We start from the raw sequence: 14,645 nt of genomic DNA on the forward strand, positions 1-14,645 counted from the left end.
GGGGAGGCTAGAGGAGTTCTCAGTATATTATATTTCTTTGATGTATCAACTTTGTCTCTGATGTGTCAAGATGTAACAAGATATTGTCCGTATGACTGAATCATTAAATCATTCAGTGAATTGATTCGTTCAAAAGCACTGATTCATTCAAGAACCAAAAAAATGGGTGAGTCATTGAATTAATCACTGAACCTAACTGTTCAAATCACGGATTTATTCAGGAACAAAAGTGGGGGGAAAAGTATTAATAGGTGCGTCACTGAATTCACATAACTGATTTGCTCATTAAGGCAGTTTGACATTTGAAACAGTTTGAAATTGTTTATATATTTTTGATTTAGTTTCATTGTTTATTGCATTTTTAAAATGAACATTTTATCAGACACTCTAGTAAACTGCATGCTGCTTTGTTCAGTAGTTTTTTTTTTTAAATCACTGAAGTAAATGTTATTTCAAAAAAAATTTCTAGAAGTGTGCAGCTCTAATAATAGATGTAAAATTAGTATTTTACCATAACCTAGTCTTGGAGGAAATTGATGAGAAATGTTTGCCTTCATATTAACTTTATATTGGCAAATCCGAGTACAGTTTGAGACATTATTTTCTGAAACTCTAGACACATCTATGATTACTGGGATTTTTTTCTCAAGAGCAAAATTGAAGATTGAATTGTGGAAATGCTGTGTTGAAGAAATATTAAGAGATCTCATGTGTTATTTCTCTTTCCTGTGGGGATTCGTGGTTATTGTTTAAATATGAATATACACGGATAAAACAAATTCCTCCTGCGGGACCAAAAAGGCTCATGATGATACACTCGTCCCGTAAGTATTACAATAACCATTGTTAGAGATGTCTTGTTAAGAGGGGAATTATTAATGAGATCCGTGTGTTGATTAGATTGACGCACAGCTGCATTGTTTGAGGCTAAAAAAAATACAAATGTAATTCTCAAATAAATGCCCTCAGAATCACTTTTAAAGTTTTTCCTCTGCAGGAAGATTAACAGATAATGTTTCTTTGTGTGCTGTTGGGGGAGTGAATTAGATTTGTACCCAAAATCTGTTACATAAACCTGCACCGTGCCGGAAAACTTTGCAATGAGTTCTTTTAAATTTCTGTGTACTTTCTATACTCTACAGATGCAGATGTCTTCAAAGAGAAGCTCGCGGAGGGACGGGGCGTTTAGTCGGCAACATCTGAACTTAAGAGCCTGTCAATCAAATCTCAGCGGGAACAGGTGAATCCATCTGAGGAAAATTACTGTAACAATTGGGAATTGCTGTGAAAGCATAGAGAAAGAGGACGTAATGTAGAAACAGGGTGAAATGCAGCAACACTCAGTCTGACAGATCAAATGGAGAAAGTCAGAGTGAACTTAGGAGAAATTAATGACAAAAAGATGGAAATGAAAAGAGAGATTCACTTGGCAAAGATCCACAAACTGAGAATGAAGTATACTTGTTTAAACCTGCAATGGTGCTAGAATTTCATTATGACGAACAGCGGGTGAATTTCCTGTTATTCAACCTCAACTCAATCTTTATCTGAAGCCTGAAATAAATGAGCAGCCGGTTTTGAATGTCCGAAAGATCAAATAAAGTGATCTACACAAACTGAACATTTTAATGTCCATTTTGCAGTCCGTCATTCAAAGAAACAGCTTGAAGGGTATTTTTGATTCTGTGGACCTTTTGAAAAACTCTTAAAGGGGTCATATGATGCGATTTAAATTTTTCCAAGCTCTTGGTGCATAAAGAAGATCTGTAAAGTTGCAAAGACTAAAGTCTCAAATCCAAAGAGATATTCTTTATAAAAGTTAAGAGTCAGCCACGTCTACCTAAAACAGCTCGTTCTAACACGCCCCCACATGTCTACGTCACGATGTGGGAAGATTTGCATAACGTCACCAAAATGTTCACGCAAAGAAATAAGGCGTAACTTTTATTCTCGGTGTAGTATTGTTGTTGCCGCCGCCTGTACATACATTTTTTATATTTAAATAATTTGCCACTGACGATTAAACACGAGTTTTGAGCAGTGTAGAGTAGCACTTGTTGTTTTTAATTTCTCAGATCACAAATGCCACAACCTCGCATTTCAGACCGATGAGCTTTGTAAAAATCGACGCATTTCAGAAAGGCGGGGCATAGAGGAAAAACAATAATGTACAGTATGTAGAAAATAATGTGTTTTTTAACCTTAAACCGCATAAACACATTTCATTACACCAAATACACAAAATACTGTTCTTTTTAGCAACATCATATGACCCCTTTAAAACATACAGTACCTACAGTTTTTCTGTGTTGAAATGACATTTGAAACACCGTTTGGAATGAAATGGCTACGGCTGATTTCATAGGTAGCACATTATGTATTCTAAATACATATTTATCACTATGCATAATTTCACAAATGTACTGCTTGAGTGATGATGCAAAATAATGTATGCTGTTTGCAAGCCAGATCCACTGTTGTCTCCTTAGTAACTAAGTACATTGATTTTAGGGGGGGACTTAGAAGAAAAATTGTTTATTTTGGTGAAAATTACACCAAAACTGAAGTCGTAATTTGCATAAACAATTATATATAAGATTTTCACAAATTGTAATTATATTTCAAATTTTATGTAAAATGTATAATAATTAATATTTTTATGATAGATTTTCAGATTTAAAAATATATATATATATATATATATATATATATATATATATATATATATATATGTGTGTGTGTGTGTGTGTGTGTATATATGTGTATATAAAAAGACAAAAAAGGCACCTGTTGAATCACACTGGTCTGCATTTTATTAAATTCAGTACATCAACCACAGTGCTGATGACTTTTACTTAAAGACTTTCTTGATGACAATTACTTATAGACTTGTCCCTCTCACTATACACCAATCAGATGGAGGTAGTAATTATGGCCGGCAGCTGTCTTGGTCTGGAGGTCAAGTAGAAAGTCCAGTGATCTATTATGTGGAGCAGAGAGTGTTGAATTTATGACACATTTAGTTTCTTTCTTACCCCGTTTGTCTGTCTTAGGGGCACAACTGCTGAATTGTTTCTGATATCATGTTTGACTGTACACTGCAAAACTCATTAGGGGTCACATTTTTTATTTTAATATCATTATTATTTTTCAAAAACAACAAATGTAATATTGCTCACTTTTTGGTTAAGAAGGGATTTATGGCATTTTTATGTATTTGTGGAATTTACTGTGGAAGTGGATGATTGCTGCCACCTGGTGAAAAACAAACACTTTAACATTTAGGGCTCATCCACACGAAGCCAGAGTTTTCCCTATCCGATCTTTTTCTTCCTTGTTCTAAAAAAAAAATTCCGTAAACACGGCTTGGTCTCAAGACATATCTGCGTACACACGAAACCATTGTAACCGACTTAAAATTATGTAGTATACATGCCAGACCAGTATGTGGCGCTGTAATTTTGCCACAAAGATACACTAAAAACAGAGAAGAAGACTTGGAGCATGATCCTAAACCTTGGTTTCAGGCTCCCAAAACGCCGGATCCGTCTGGACACCGATACGATACAACATTTTTATGTATACAGCTAAACGCATCTCCGTGTGGACGGACCCTTATATTACTTTTATACACAATATTCCACTATAACCAGTAGATGGCTGCAGACCATCATTCATTGACACATTTGCCGTTTCCACTCCCTAATATAGTTATTTTAACATGTTTTGCTTTTGGGTTTATATTTATGCATTGTACAATTACAATTAAAACACTTAAACACTACAATTAAAACAAAAATCACTTTTTGTTAAAGTTCAGCACTGTTTTGTGAGTTTTCAAAAACTCATCGGATATACATGAATCCCACAAATTACCTATTTTGAATTCAAAATGGCAATTTTCGGGGAAAGGAGACTAGTTTGAATCCCTGTTTATGATCTTCTCAGTTTCTCTCTAATGTAAATCAAAAGCACATTCACAAACACACAAAACTTTTTTATATAATAACGCTAATACCCCTTGCTCTTACAGGCAATGACGTTACATTTTGATTTACTTCATGACTTACAATTTAAAAAAGATAGGTGAAGCTTACTCATCTCTCTTTGGTCACTTAGACATTGCTGTCCTCATATTGTTTTTTTTACCTTCGGAGCCACAGAATGTTTCCCTCCTCTATATATTTTGGTCATGTGACTGTATTTGTGACAATAATTATGTCGAAAGGTGAGCGGTTGATGTACTCACTTGATAAAATATATCTTAAACTTACTTAAAAAGATAAATAAATATGTTTCCATTCATCATTTTAAACAAATAAGCTTGTGAGGATTTATAACGTTTTATTAAAGATTTTCACAGAATGATTCCGACAAAATGGTGCCCCTCCCTCATGAGGCACCCTTATGCACTACTGTATACCCCAGTTTTGGTCTCCTTTAATGGTTCTAGAAGGGCTTTGTGGTCTTGTCAGACTGAAGACACAGACTAAACCAGCAAATCACCCAGCTGGTTAAAACTGGTCTTTTTAGCAGGGTACACTGAGCTTGGTATTAATGCAGCGCATGAACTCCCTGATAAGTTTGGACCAAAGGATATCCCTGAAGGGATTTCTTCAAAGGTGTTGCAACAAAATTCTTACCTTTAGGCCATTACTTAAAGTCAAATTGAGGTTTATTGTCATTTTTAACACATTGCAGGGCAAATTTGGAAACTGTGGTGCAGACTGGCAAGTAGGAAGCACTGCACAAAATTACAAGCAATGAATATTTATAGACAGTAATACATCTTTAAGTCTTTATGCCAAGCATTTCATGTCAATTCATTTCAACACACAGCAACACTGTGATTGTTCTAAGTAAGCTAGGGGTGCAAAAAATCTATTATAAATTAACTACAATATGTGCACAACATCTCACTTGCAGTATAGGCACGTTAAGTAAGCGTTCATCTTAAAATATTACTAGGCTAATAAAAAAGTTATTCTTATGTTTACTGAAGCTGGATGTTCTTACAATTATACTAAAAGCCTTTTACTTGCTAAATATGTAAACCAGATAAAAGAAGGCTCGTATTAGATTGTGTACAATATATTTTTCAGCAGGTTTTGATGATATTTAGAAATGCGAGTATCAAATGATACAGCAGGCTTTATAGGGTTAATCAAGACTCTTAACCTCAGGTAACTCGACGAGGACTGAACCTGTATTAAATGACTATAAGATGCAATGGTAACACTGACTTTCACAAATCTGGCAGCTCATCAGTGATATTATACGTTTGATTGATTGAGAATAGGTGAGTGAATAATTACTCACGCCACATCTGTGGTTGTAAATCATTAGCGCTTCTTCACTTTCATGTCTGTTTACTCCAGTTATCCCAGGAATGCATCAACAGCAGCTTCTTCAAAGATGAGTCTGGAATTTGATGGTCTCCTAGCAACCGGCTCCTCTCAGCCTCCCTGTAGCTGATGGTTCTGATGGGCATTGTCCTCACCACCACAGGCTTCAGGGACAGAGGATGGGTTTAATCAAACGCACCTGAAGAGAGGGGAAGAGCGAGAGAGGGATATCATCTGGAACAGCCATGATATTTCATGTCATTTTATTTGAGCAGGAAATGAAAGATGGAAGACATACTGTAGCTCACCTGAGCGAGCGAACTCAGGCATCGAGTGCATCAGAAGGGCAGCCGCTTTTGCGTAGTTTGTGCTTGCTGTTTAATATTAAAAGTGATTGCTTTGTGTCATATAAATGTAAATAAAAATTATACTGAAAAAAATAGGTGTAAAAACAATTTCACTTAGAAATTGCTAGTAAATTTCACATCTAATTACAAATAAATGTTATTATTAATACATTAAATTAAATGTGAAATGTTGAAGTACTAAGACTGAAATCTAATCTGTTTCATTTACAACTTCGAAAATATTTTTGTACACCGTACCTATCAATTTTTTAAACAATGCAATGAAACAGATTCATAAATAAATAATAAAAATAAATAAATACAGTAAATAAATCCTATAGAATGAACGTGTTGAGCATTTTCTCGGGGGAAAAATACTTGAGCTAAAATAGGCGACCCTGTATGTAATGTTTTTGATATATGAGTTGAAAATCTTCATAGCTTGAATGTTCGTCCGATGTCCAGTGAGTTTGATTTTGATTCAAGTAACGTGAAAACAAAATAACTGATTTGAGAAAATTATCGAATTAGCGCTCATCAATATCAAAATGACTGAGAGACATCAAATCAAAGAAGTCAGTTTTAAACAGTTTATAGACTTCACATACAATTTGACAACTCTACATCTGACATTATCAGACACCGTTTGAACTGACAGTATCAGATCCAAAACACCAGACACCATCATGTCTTCAGAACTGAGAGAAGTGCTTTTGGAGGTTTATGTCAATGGCGTCTTTTACTGCACTGACAGTTACTGGGCATCAGATGACCAAGATGTGGAGTCAGAGATCACCAGTGCCATCTATGACCATTTCAATTGCTATAAACCAGAGAACATACATTCTCTGCAGCTGGAAAAAGTCTCTTGTGAGGAGAAAGATGTGCAGCTGGAGGCTGACGTCAATGATGCCATCTCAGAGTCGGTGTCGCTGGTGTTTGAAGAACTGACCGATCCAGTGGGGCCTTCCACAGAAGTTGAGGGAAGCATCAGTGAGATCGATCAGGATGGCATGGATGTTTCTCCTGAAACTTCTGAGGAGAACAGCCCAACAGGTAAATGTCAACAGAGCAGTTGAAATGCAACATTGCAATGAGGTGCAAATAAAAATGTCGTACTAAATGTGCAGTTACATTAGTGATATTTCACTGGCAAAAAAGGTCCTTTGTGAGCACAGCTCACACAGATGTCATGGTTCGATGTTTTTTGGTACAGCAGGGCGAAAACAACATAAAATAGCTTATTCTTCAGGCAGTACTGCTCAAGAACACTTTCTGTGCTGCAGTTTATGTCGTTGTTGTAAATGGAAAATTCAAGTGATCAACTGGAAAATGAGCCAAATCTGCATCGGAAATTATTTTCTTCTCACTTGATTTCACTGAGCAACAGTAATTGTGACCGCACGTTAATTATTCATGTTTAATCTGTGGTTAGACCTGTTTCTAATAACATATTGTTCTTCTATTCCAGAATTTGCCAGAGTGAGGAAGACAATGAGTGAGTTCTTCCGAACTGGGATTTCACCACAGTCTAAGACTGATCCGGCTGTTTCTGAGTTGCTTTGTTGGGAGGCAGAAAGCAGCAGTGAGATCAGTCAGGGTGGCATGGATGCTTCATCTGAAATCTCTAAGGAGGACATCCCAATAGGTCAATTATATCAACAGAGCAGTTGAAATGCAAAACTGTATGGAGTTGCAAAAAACCCCCCAAAAATGTTGGACTAAAGTTGCCGTCACAACAGCGAAATTTCGATGGCAAAAAAGGTCCATTGTAAGCACAGCTCACACAAATTACATTCCACACACATATTTTCCACATGTGCAGTGGTTAAAGCAACACTGCATTCGTTTGGTACACACACGTGCTGAACCTGTTTCAAAACAAGCAGCTATCTATAGGTCAGCATTGTGAATTCAAATGACCATCACAAAAATTAGAGAAATCTGCGTACAGAATTTTTTTTTAGCTTAGCTAATTTTGCCAAGCAACAGTAAATGTGACCACACTTTATCAATGTTTAATCTGTGGTTAGTGGTGTTTCTAATAACATGTTTCTCTTTTTCAGACTTTGCCAAAATGAGGAGGACCATTAGTGAGTTCTTCCGGACTAGGATCTCAGCACAGCCCAAAACTGATCTGGCTGTTTCCGAGTTCCTGTGTAAAGTAGCAGGAAGCAGCAGTGAGATCGGTCAGGGTGGCATGGATCTTTCTTTTGATGTCTCTCAGGAGGACATCCCAATAGATAAATATCAACAGAGTACATGTACTTGCTGAACCCTTTAAACCATTTCAAACGAAGCAGCTTTCTATTGGTCAGTGTGGTGAATTCAAGTGACCAACTTGAATATGAGGGAAATCTGCACGGGAATTTTTTTGGCTGTCACTTGATTTCGCTGAGCAACAGTAAAAGTGACCACACTTTACATGTTTAATCTGTGGTTAGAGATGTTTCTAATAACATTGTTTTTCTTCATTTTTTAGAATATGCCAAAGTGAGGAAGACAATTAGTGCGTTCTTCCAGAAGTGCTGTGAGATCTCAGCACAGCCGGATCCAGATGTTTCAGAGTCGCTGTGTGTCCCAGATGCAAGTGTTCCTGAACCAACATCTGAACCTTTGTCCTCAACATCTGAGCCTATGGAACCTGGACTGGATCCTGAGGAATGGTCTATCCTGAGCAGTTCTGAACCGGAACCTGCATCCTCAGAAGGTTTGGTGGTTGACATCAGCAATGCCATCTCAGAGCTGAGGAGCCCAACACTGGTGTCTGAGGATCTGACCTATCCAGAAGGGCCTTCAGAAGAAGTGTCAGTGAGCAGCAGCGGGAACGATCAGGGTGGAACTGATGCTTCTCCTGAAACCCCTGAGGAGGACATCCCAACAGGTGAATGTCAAGAATGCATTTGAGTTGCAACATTACAATGACATGCAAACAGAATGTCTTTCAAGTCAGACAAATGATTCATGTTTAATCTGTTGTTAAAGATGTTTCTAATAACATATTGTCTAGAATATGTCAAAGTGAGGTTGATCAACAAAATTAGTGCGTTCTTTTGCACAGCCTCAGAAGGATCCAGCTGTTCCAGAGCCTCCGTGTATCCCAGAAGCAAGCGTTCCCGAGCACGAACCTCAAATGACAGAGCTTTCAGTGTTAGATAACTATATACCACAAAACATTTCCCAGTTGAAAAACCGTTTGGAGGAATGTACACTGTCTGAGACACATGTCACTGAGGTCTGGCCCGACATCTTCTTGGGAAACGAGTAAGTCTGGAACTCATATAGACTAATATAAACCATGTGATGAAGCAATAATGTAATGCAGGAGCATGGAAACAAACACAACTGTATTTCTACAATGTAAATCCTCTTTACTTTAAGACTAATCTAGATTGTTGTGTTCTTGTGCAGAGAGACAGCAAGAGACCGAACCAAACTCAAAGAGTATTACCCACATCTTAAATGCTGCAGCAGTGAAGAAGAAGCTGAGGGTCTTGATGGGAATGCCAAAAGAGAAAGACCTGAATGGGAAGATTAATACAGGGAAGAAATATTACAGAGACATGAACATCAAATATTGTGGCTTGCCTACACAGAGATGGTTTGAGCATGGGCATGTACTTCTTACCAGCTGCCAAATTCATCCACAAGGCCCTGAGGAACGCAGAAAGTAAGATCTTTTATCAAGTGTTCTGCAGTGACCAATTTTTAGGAAATTCTTTTTTTTTTCTGTTTTTATTTCCGCAGATAAGGTGTTAATTCACTGCTGTGATGGTGTCGGCCACTCCCCTACACTTTTGCTGGCATATCTGATGATCCACCGTGACATGATGGTGGAGGAAGCCATCGATCACGTTATAAAGGTGCGACACATCAAGCCCCCCATGAACTCGTGGAGCAGCGAAAACAACCAGGCAGCAAAGTGCCGCTAAAACAAAGAGCACAGACTATTTAATAATTACTAACACATAAACTCTTGAATTTGAATACAATTTTGTGAAGCATTGATTTTGGTGTTCCTGATTTCTACTTTGGTATGTGTTTGATTTGGACTTGCATTTATAAGAAGTTCCCTGGATGTTTGTTTAGTCTCAGTACATACAGTCAAAATATAACATGACTAACATTAAAGGGGTCATATGATGCAGCTAAAAAGAACAGTATTTGGTGTAATGAAATGTTTATGCAGTTTAAGGTTAAAAAAACACATTATTTTCCACATACTGTACATTATTGTTTCTCCTCTATGCCCCGCCTTTCTGAAACGCGTCGATTTTTACAAAGCTCATCGGTCTGAAAAAGCGAGGTGTGCTGTGATTGGCCAGCTATCCAGTGTGTTGTGATTGGCCGAATACATCAAGCGTGAAACGGAAATGTTACGCCCCTTGCCACATTGTGATGATACCCTGTCAGGCCAGAGCGATTATTCAAAATAATAAAAACCCATTATAAACGAGGCATTCGTTGCATCCAGTGGGGACATAATTACGGATTATAATGAATTATACTGTCTTTTTATGCGTTGCGTTGGATTGCGCCGCGTAAACATAAAACCATGTCTGCATTTGTGATCGGAGAAATGACAAACAACAAGCCCTACTCTACTCTGCCCAAAAACTCGCTTTAAATATATAAAATATAAAAACCCTTTAAATATAAAAGACGTACTTACAGTCTTTGAGTCAGAACAGCCGGCATTGTAGTCTACTCTCCCAGGATCAGGAAACAGTCCTCCATAAAATGTGCTGCACACATCTGAATATTTGGGTTGAAGTGTTCTGGAACAGTGTTGTAAATACAACTTAACCACTGATTTCTAGTCGTGTCCATTTTTGGAAGGCCAAACAAAGTAGTTTCACTTTCACAACAAAACACAGCGTCACACACGGTGGCCTACAGTGAGCCGAGGCCGGGGGATAAAGTGAGGAACGGCCGGAGGATTAGAGTGAGCAGAGGCGGCGGGCTTGAGAACGGCATGGCCGGCGATTTCGACAAAGGAGCATCCGGAAGGACATGTGACGACCCCGGGCTGGACTCAGCTTCTTCCACGGTGAAAGCCGATCCGACGATCGACAGCACAAAGTTGTAGTATTTCCTCAGCAACCAGCACGGATCAGCTCCAGGCATGACGAAGCAGATAACGTCCTCTTTTGGAAGGCCAAACAAAGTAGTTTCGCTTTTACAACGAAGCACACAGCGTCTTTACGACATGGCAGCGGAAACAACAAAACTACAGAGAGAATAAAAGTTAGGCCTTCTTTCTTTGTGTGAACATTTGGGCGATGTTATGCAAATCTTCCCACAGAGCGACGTAGGTATGTGGGGGCGTGTTAGAACGAGCCGTTTTAGGTAGGTGTGGTTGACTCTTAACTTTTATAAAGAATATCTCTTTGGATTTGAGACTTTAGTCTTTGCAACTTTACAGATCTTATTTATGCACCAAGAGCTTGTAACAGTCCAAAGAGAAAGGAAAAATTTAAATCGCATCATATGACCCCTTTAAGTACGCACTTCTGTCCACTGTAAATATATTCTAAAAAAAAGTGAGAATATAATGGAGAATATCACTTGAGACTTATTATGACTACTTTAATACAAGTATGATTTAAATTTGTTAAACTGGTAATTTATTTGATTATTAACCCCGATTATTAATAAAATAAGGCACAATAATGAATCATATTAAAATATGTTGATATAAACATGTACTCTAATACAATGCAAAATCATAATAATAAATATTTCCACTAATATTACTCATACGATCACTCACTTGATATTATTTGCAAGGCACTATCTAACTCCTAATATTTTTCTGTCTCTTGCCTAAAAAACACTATGATATCCATAATATGCCAAAATACTGTACTTACAGATTTTTTGCGTTTGTAAAACCATAATACATATATGAACTCCTTCCAATAAAGTGCAAAAACTTTCAGACTCTTTATATTGTTTAACTGCCCCCCACCCTTCAAATCCAAATGTATATGTATCTGTATACATAAATGATATAAGATATAATACTTTATTTTATAAAAGACTAAATACACAGGTACATCTCAAAAAATTTGAATATCATGAAAAAGGTCAATATTTTTTGTCACTCATTTCAGAAAGTGAAACCCATATATTATATAGATTCATTACAGATAGAGTGAAATATTTCAAGCCTTTATTTCTTGAAATTTTGATGATTATGGCTTACAGATAATGAAAACCCAAAATCTAGTGTCTCAGAAAATATTGTGAAAAAGTTCAATATTGGAAAGTCATGGTGTCACACCCTATTTCTAGACATGGGCTACAAATGTCGCATTCCTCGTGTCCAGAGGCGGACAGTAACTAAATACATTTACTTGAGTATTGTACTTAAGTACACTTTTTGAGAAGCCTGACATTTCTTTTTAAAATATCTTTTTTTTATTGATCTTATGTAATATTCTTATTTTCTGAGACACTGAATTTTGGGTTTTCATTATCTGTAAGCCATAATCATCAAAATTTCAAGAAATAAAGGCTTGAAATATTTCACTCTGTCTAATGAATCTATATAATATATGGGTTTCACTTTCTGAAATGAGTGACAAAAAATATTGACCTTTTTCACGATATTCTAATTTTTTGAGATGTACCTGTATATATGCTTATTTTTTCTGCTTGGTAATATAATCACAAAGTAGCATACACCTTTTATCATAAAATATATATTTGGCATATTTTACATCTAGTTATTCGTATTGTTGTTGTTACTCTTGTTCTTGTTTTTGAGGGTTGGTTGCTAAACCTCAAAGCCACGTAACCGCGTATTTATTGCTGACGTCATGACGCTACTTCCGCATTACCGGTAAAGCAGCAGGATTCTGCTGTAAACGAAAGTAGTGTGTTCTGTGTCTATGCGGTTTGAATTGTGTCTAGTTTTCCTCCTTGTCAGTCGCTAATCAAAGATGTCTAAGCCGAAATTAATAGTGTTCGACCTAGGTAAGTTTTCACACCTAGCGTTTTAAAGTTGTACTTTAGAATAACGATATGGATTTATAAACCTAATAAATGGGAAGATAAATACACTTCCTCATATATTTTCATACTGTACAGACTACAGAATATGTTTGGTGACATTGATACCTGATACCAAATAACACGTTTACTGCAGTAACAAAACTAGTAACTATGCCAAATATACTTTGAGTGTGTGTGTGTGTGTGTGTATATATATATATATATATATATGTGTGTGTGTGTGTGTGTATATATATATATATATCTCTCTTATTTGACTCTCTAATTGAATTCATTTCTCCACACAAAAATACTATTTTTTTATATAAAAGTAAACGTAGTTTTAATTGATAGCTTTAAATATACTGTACCATATTAAAATAGTTTTGTCATGCTGTACTTGTTTAATTATTTTATTTTTAGAGTACTGAAATATTTGTACATTTATACCAAAGTTTGGGGTTAGTAAGCTTTTTTTTTAATACTTAATACTTTTATTCAGCAAGAAATCATAAAATTTATCATACGTGGCAATAAGACATTTATAATGTTACAAAATACTTCAATTTCAAATAAATTCAGATTTTTTCATCAAAGAATCCTCAAGTATCAGTTTCCATAAAAACATTAGCTGAACTGTTGATAATAATAAGAAATGTTTCTTGAGCACCAAATCAGCCTATTGGAATGATTTCTGAAGACTGGAGTAATGATGCTGAAAATTCAGCTTTACATCACAGGAATAAATTGCATTTTAAAATATATTCAAACAGAAAACAGTGATTTACACAATAATGATGTTCACTGGATTTTTAACCAAATAAATGCAGCCTCAGTGACAGTGTTGCCAAGTCTGCGGTTTTCCCATGGTATTGGGCTACTTTATCAATGTTGCCGCGTTTTTTTTCATGTCTGTAGGTTGAAGCGACTCCAATAATGTGAAATTTAGCCCCTAAAATGCTAATTTTACCAGGGGAACCCCGCCAAAAAAACGTGTATTTTACCCCGGAACTCAATTTTTAATGCAATTGTTTTTTTGTTTTTTTTAGTTTTGAGTAGCAATTGGGTGGGTTTTGTTGTGAAAACCTGGCAAGCCTGCTCAGTGAGGATAAACAACTTATTTTAAAACATTTTTAAAGCTGCAGTCCATAAGTTTTGCCTCTTTGTCGCCATCTCTGTTTGAAAACCTGGAATTACAGCTGAGTGCGAAATTATCTAGCTTGCGTGGGTTGTGAATCGGCTCGGCTCCAGCACGGATGAATCTAATGTTCTGAAGAGTATGTGTGGCAGTCAATCACCGCACCAATGTGGATATTTACTGTACTTCGCAATCACAGATTCTAGCCTACGTCTTGGAATATGACCCAAATAAGAATTTTCACCATATATTGTCATCTGAACAAGTAAATAACAAGTCTGCCACGTTTGTTCTGACCAACTGAGGAAAAAAGCATTACCATAAATCTTGCTACCAATGGTGATTAAATCTAAAGATCGGATATCTCATATCACATCAAACCGTTCAAATTATTAGTATATATATATATATATATATAAATTATGTTTAATTTTATTTCAGCTAGTTGCTGATGCTATTACTATTAAAACTATTAAAAAGGTAGCCTAATTAAAAATGACAAAGGCACAACAAAATTAGTAAGACTGTAACTAAAATGAAAACAGAAAATATTTTTAAAAAATAGTGCTGTCAAATGATTAATCGCGATTAAGCGCATCCAAAGTAAACGTTTTTGTTTACATTATATATGTTTGTATACTGTGTTTATTTATTATGTATATATAATACACACACATACAGTATATATTTTCAAAATATTTGCATGTATATACATTTATATATTTACATTTTATATTATATATAAATATATTTAATATATAAACAACATACTTTTCTTAAATATATACATGCATGTGTTTGTATTTATATATACAT

Source organism: Sinocyclocheilus grahami, unplaced genomic scaffold (genome assembly GCF_001515645.1).
Source record: "Sinocyclocheilus grahami isolate Dianchi unplaced genomic scaffold, SAMN03320097.WGS_v1.1 scaffold657.1, whole genome shotgun sequence".
NCBI lineage: Eukaryota > Metazoa > Chordata > Actinopteri > Cypriniformes > Cyprinidae > Sinocyclocheilus > Sinocyclocheilus grahami.